The sequence below is a fragment of the Vicugna pacos genome, chromosome 21 (genome assembly GCF_048564905.1).
Source record: "Vicugna pacos chromosome 21, VicPac4, whole genome shotgun sequence".
In the NCBI taxonomy this organism is placed as follows: domain Eukaryota; kingdom Metazoa; phylum Chordata; class Mammalia; order Artiodactyla; family Camelidae; genus Vicugna; species Vicugna pacos.
The window spans coordinates 22,575,856-22,582,463 of NC_133007.1; the positions used below are offsets into that span (position 1 = coordinate 22,575,856).

The following is a 6,608-nucleotide window of genomic DNA, read 5'->3' on the forward strand; positions in this document are numbered from 1 at the left end:
CACAATGGCTCCTAAAGTTTTCATTGTTTCCACAATGGCAGGAAATTGCAATTTCAGAAATAGAGCTGAAGTTGTCGTGGGAGAGAAGAAATTGGAGCCGCAAGTTTTAAGTGGGTGATGTTTGTAAGTGCAGGCAACCTTTCAGAGCTATCTAGACAACAATAGCAAGAGTACTAACTGAATTTAAATTCTGATCCACTTGGACATAGAAAATGCTGGACTTTATATAATATTGATTTTTCAATTGTTTATTATACAGATATTTACTTTTTGACAGGTCATGGAAATCAGGATAAATACTTGACGACAGAAGTAACTGTCGGCCCTAAAATAAAACAAAAGAAGTTCTTAAGTTTATTGGGGAAATCTGATTCAGTGTTGATGTTGGAGAGGTAAGAGGGTGAGAAGTAGGTTTATCTTTCAGCAAATGGATCAAAGAGGTTAGACACGTTTTGTCAAGAAAGTGTTGAGTTGGGATTATTACTGCTTCTTTCTTTAATTTCCAATGGGTCTAGAGCAGCAATAACGTCTCCTTCCTTGGGCTTCGGAAGCATCCCTGCACTGGAAAAGGCCAACAGTACTGAGCATAGAGGAAAGGCTAGAGTGAGCTCCCTGGGTCACTTTTCTCTGGGCCTTAGGAAGTTAGGTTCTTACTCTTAAGACCATCTTTCTGTCCCTAACTGTACAATTTCTTTTTTTTTAATTGAAGTACCATCAGTTACAGTGTGTCAATTTCTGGTGTACAGCACAATGTCCCAGTCGTGCATATACATACGTATTCGTTTTCATTAAAGGTTATGTATTGTTTCATTTAAAATAATTATCCAGTCAAATTCCTGGAGTAGACCTGGTAGAAAAAGCCAAGAGGTCATTCTCAGGCTTTAAGTCTAGATGTTAAGTTAAACCGGCTCAAGGACATGGCAGACAGCACATGTGAACCAGCCCAGGTCATCCAAATAAGACATTGTATGCATTTCCCTAGAGTGTCATGTGTGCAAAATATGCCCTATTAAAAATCTATAAGAATATGCCCTGCTAGGAATTCTTAATATACCCTATTAAGAATCTATAGCAGGAGACAGATGGTCGATGATTTGGGATCCTGGCTATCTTTCTGTTACCACTGCTAAATCCAGGCACATAAGCAGGTGCTCACTAAGTGATGAATTAACAAACACTTTACTGAACATGTCCTTTTGCAATGTGGCACTGAGATTCATCTTTCTTATTTTATGAAGCATCAGCAGTTTCTGATTCGCACTCTGTGAAAATGGCAGTGTTCCCTGGAGGCAGAAATGCATAATTTTTTCTTGGCAGTTGAGAACACCACTACATTGCTTGTCTTCAGTTAGAAATAGAGAGATTAGTGTTGTCCATGAGAGCAGACTCTTCTTTCCCTGAGAGAGCATCACAGGCAAAGAAAGGGAGAACACAGATATGGAGAGAGATTTGGGTTAAGAGAAGAGATTTGAAGGAATCCGTGTCAAAAATGCCTTGATATTCTTGGTAACACAGAATATCTGATCATTAGATGAGAATGGAGTGAACAAGGCTAAGGCTGATTTGGAAAATTCAGAATGGGGAATGTGGGAGAAGACTTAAGCATACTCTTTCTATCTTCAATTATTTATTTGTATATCTTATATATTTGTGTTTTCTTCAGGTCTCTACTCACATGCTATCTTCCCAGATAAGCCTTAAAAGCCCAGCCCATTAATAATAGTACCTCTGTTACTCACAATTCTCTTGTCATATATTATTTCAGTAGAAATCATGTTTTAACATGATGTTTTTATATTTATGGGTTTATTTATAACTTTTCTCTCTGACAGGAGAGAAGATAGCCCTGTGAAAAAGATAACCCTTTGTTTTAGCTGGTGTCCCAGCAAACAGAATCTGAGTTGGAGACGAGAGGGCAAAAGCATATTGTAGAGAAACACCTGTGAAAGGAAAAGGGAGGAAGCAAGGTCGGGGGTGGGGGATGAGTCATCAGATCATAATATATGTTTGACAGTCTCTGCCAACCCAGTGGGGAACACTGGAGACAACAGTGTTTATTAAAGGAATCCCACATTGGTGGAAATGGCTTGGCCATTGTACCACAGTCTTGGCTGCAGGGATCCCCACAAGAGTGTGACCTTGACTCCAGTCCAGGTGGCTCTGAAGGACTTAATATTTTGAGGCTCTCAGCTCTCCATACTCCTCCCATGTAGATGACAAATCCCCTCCTAAAGGAGGAGTCTGAGCAGTCCATCTCCATGTTTGCATAGTCTTCCTTAATGTCTGGCACAGTCTGCCTCTGAAATTACACAGATCCATTTTCAGTATACACTCAGGAGGTAGCTCATCAAAGGTTTCATTCACTCTTTTCCTAAAGGGAAACCTGGAAGGTGGAGGTTAGTGGAGAAAATGACAACCTTCCTTGTTGCAGTTGGCTTGGGGTCCACAAATGACACTAATTATTTACTTCCCCGATTATCAGTTCTAAGTTTCCCTCATCCTCAGCTATCACCTCTAAAGGACTTGGTGGCTTGCTTGTAGTGTCATCAGACCTCCACACCTGAGATTTCTGAGTCCCTGGTAACCATATCCTTCACACGTAGGGGTTGCTGCCCTGTCCCTTTATAGTCACAATTGGACAAGGGAGTACTAAGGAGTATCCAAGTGGATCATCAAGTTCCTCACATAGTCCCCCCTGTCCCCGTTGTGTAAAACGTTCCTGCCTCTTCCTGCTGATCAGGGTCGATTAACCCTACCAGGATAATGACTCCTTTTCTTGTCTGCTAGTCTCTGGACACAGAGTCCAGGTGGCAGTCATAGGTTATAATTCAGTGGCACTCTTGCAGTGTCCCCTTTTGAAGAGCAGGACTTCCAACCCTGCATAGCCCAGAATAAACCAGACAGTAAGCACAAATTCTCCCAAGGCAGTGGGGGTGGGGAGTGTCACTGGGAATGATGGGAAGTAGAGTTACTCCTACTTCTACTCCTTAGTCTTGGGCTTATGTATTCTTCCTACTGGGAACTTGGCACCTTATAGAAGTCTCTGATCCGGTGTACATGCTGCGTTCTGGAGGAAGACACTCTGTCCTTGTGGAGTGTTACTTCTGATCTGGTACTTGAGCTATATCTATGGCAGTGCATTTCAGTGCTCTGTCAGGTATGCTGCTACTAAACTGTGTGGTATGTGATACAGTTTGGGGATTCCGTGGTCATGGACCCACTGCTGCGCCTCCTTTGCTGTGAGGTAGGTCCGGTAGCTGGATACTGTGTAGAACGAATGCAGGATGGATGCAGGATGCCATGCTTGTGGATCTGGTACTCTGTAAACCACCTGGTAGTGGTGGAGGCTGAGGCACTTTAGGCAGGAGAAGGAAACCCTTACCTGGAGTAAGATTCTATTCTTATGAGAACAAACTGCTGGCCCTTCCAGGAAGGAGGAGCCCAGTATAAGCAACTTATTACTAAATATCTGGTTTGTCTCTTTGAGAAAATAGTGCCATACTGGGGGCTCATTGTTAGTCTGCCAGAACATATAACCCAAGTGACAGAGCTGACTGTACCCTAACCTGGATCTGCAACAGAGCCTTTTCCTGTTGTAGGCTCTGCTCAATGTTGGAAGCTTCTCGTGTATTATAAGGGCCAGGACATTATACCTACGTGTGGACCATATTGCCTCTGGAACTCACAGGTATTGATGCTTTCTGCTTGGTGGTAAGGGATGCGAGATAGAGCAATTTGTTATTTACTTTGAGGGAATGTCGTAGCGTACCTCTGACCAACGTTTCTAAAACTAAGATGGCAAATTTCTCAATGTTCAGGATTTATTTATTTCTCTCTGTAGTGCATGTGTCTTACCAAGCCTTCCAGTATGCTAACCATCTTGCTTCTTAATATCCATAAATAGTGACTGGATGATGGCACCTCTCTTTAATTCTACTGCTGAAAAATCAGTTTCTGTGCCTTTAGAAATGGCAAAAATGACAAAAAAGGAAAGGAAAGGAAAGGAAAGAGGGAAGGAAGGAAGAAAGAATCTCAGCCTCATTCCGCTCTCCAGATCTCACATGTGTGTATCTGATTGGCTGAATCTAAATCAGATTGAGAACCCTACTTTCAAGGGAGTCTAGGAAATATAGTATTCAGCTTTCTACTCTCTGCCCCCTTCAGAAAGGCAAACTAGAAGAAGGGTGAAGTGGATGTCATGCACAAGTCTGCTATTTCAGTCTCAATAATGGTCCTTCATCAGGTGTTTTTTTGAAAGGATTAAATGTGATAATATATGGAAGTGCCTTTGTCAGTAGCTGCATGTAGTGATACTCAATAACTGTTGGGTTTGCTTGCTTAAACCACTTACTCATAATCTGAGAATAAATTGTCCTTGTCCAAATGCTATACAGTTAAATATTCCAGACATGGATTCACTGTCGATTTGTCCACAGATACAGTTGGAAATAACCTCTGCTTGTCTGAGATTATAACCTTGTGTAGGATTCACACCTAAAATCAATTACTGTCCAGAATGGTAGCCACTAGCCACATGTGGCTATTGAGCACACGAAATGTGGCCAGTCTGAATTGAGCTGTGCTGTAAGTATAAAATACACTTTGGGTTTCAAAGACTTAGTTATGAAATTTAAAGTACCTCATTAATTTTTATGCTGATTATTGTATGGTGAAATAGTAATATTTTAGAAATATTGGATTAAACAAAATAATATTACTAAAATTAATTTTACTTTATTTTTACATTTTTTAATTTGGCTGCTAGAAAAATTAAAGTTACATACGTGGCTCGTGTTATATTTCTTCCTGACAGCACAGCGTTAGATAAAGCATAAAATTCCCCGAGGGATGAGCTGGATGGGTCTCTGGAGGAGGGTATTCTGGTGGGAAGGCTGCAGAGCTAGTCCCTGAATTGACCTAAGTTTCTGTCTCCCCCTTGGAAAGGTCTTCCCATCACACTTCGCGTTCTCCTGTCTCGCTGGTCTTAATTTTCCATATAATAGTACAGTCGAGGTTATTTGTCAAAACTTCATTAAAAATATTATGAGAAACCATAAAGAAATATGATTGTGTTGGACTTAGAAATTAGCTCTCCTTCTCCACCTCCCACCCCCTTTCCCACTGTTCCCTAAGTTACGAGTCCCTGGAACATTCTGTTTTCTCCCCGTACTGACTTGAACACAGAACTCAGCCCTTCTTCAGGTCCACGAAATAACCCATGAAATCACCAGTGAGCAATAAAAATGGCATTTTGAATATCTCTTAGGGGAAACGGAAGAAGGGGGTTTTATCGCACATTCAAAGCAAACAAACTAACATTCCCTCCAATTAGACGTTTCTCATCTTTTCTTAGTTCCCTTCTCTGCCACTCAGTCAACAGGGGTTCTCTCCCCCTCCAACATTTTTCACCCACTCCTCAATATCTTCGTGCCTCACTGGCCCCTTTCTCCGTCTCCAGGATTCTCTCTTGTTAAAATTCCTCATCCTTTTATTAGGCAGAACAATTTAATTGCTGGATTGTGTTACTTGAGCATTTCCTTGGGGTCTCATACTCCAAAGAAAGTAATTTCTTTTGAATAAATACAAAGTCCCCCTAAGAGGAATTTTGGGAAATATGATTTTCTTCATTTCATTACACAGAATAAATTGGATAAGTTTAGAAAGTAAAGGTTTTTCAATGCTAAGAAATTTGGTAAATGTAATAAGGAGCTTTACCAAGTCCCAAGTCTCCTTAGCATAAGATAGCCACCCTCTAAACACATTTGGGCTCAAAAAGCCAACCTGCCACTTGTGCCTTCCTTTCGAAATCTTAGTTTTTTAGTAAGACAGTTTCCACTTGTTTTACATTATCAGGAGCAGTCCGCCCATTGAAGGACAAAGGCCAACTCAACCTCCTTTCCCCTCAGCCCTTGATAGTTTGAGAACAGGTGTTTTGATTTAAGGTGAAAAATAAATCATAGTGCCCTCATTTGTGGAACTGTGCTGAATAACTGCCTGAATTCTGATACATGACCTAATCCGTGTTGGCTCACATTACCCTCTTCTCAGCTCTCCTAGTTTTCTGAAATTTATTGCTACTATGTCTCACCTCCTTTCTAAGACAGTAGTTTCATAAAAATATAACCAATATAATACTCAGTATTACACTACCACACATTTATTGAAACTAGAGCATATTAGAAAAATAATAATGAAGATAGTTTCCATTTCTTAGCAAGGTTCAGTTCTAAGTGATTTATATGCAGTTAGCTGCCTCATTGTAACATAACCGCAGAAGAGGTGGACGTTGTGCTTTCCGTAGTATACCCAGGCAACTGTGAAAGATTAAGGAGTAGTCCACAAACCACACAACGCTGTAACTCTCATCAGTGTGATCTCAGTGCCCATGCTCTTCTGCACCACCCTGAAATTTCTGGCGATCATCTTAAAAATGTAAGTTCTTGTAATTGAAGGGACTTAGAGGTCATCTAATCCTAGGCCCTCACTTTAGCGACTTGCAAAGTGATTGCAGATGTCCCAGTTAGTTAGAACCATTCTGACCCCAAGCTAGATTTGTTTGATTGTGCCTCACACATTCAGGGACATCCTGGAGGTAAAGTTAGTACCTT

At 41.0% G+C, this 6,608-nt stretch overlaps 1 protein-coding gene across 4 annotated transcripts in view; it reads left to right on the forward strand.

Annotated features, from left to right (window-relative positions):
- The window catches only part of LOC102538295 (olfactory receptor 10J1-like), a 240,045-nt gene that overhangs the window by 94,480 nt on the left and 138,957 nt on the right, over positions 1-6,608 (forward strand). The gene's annotated exons all lie outside the window — the stretch shown is intronic.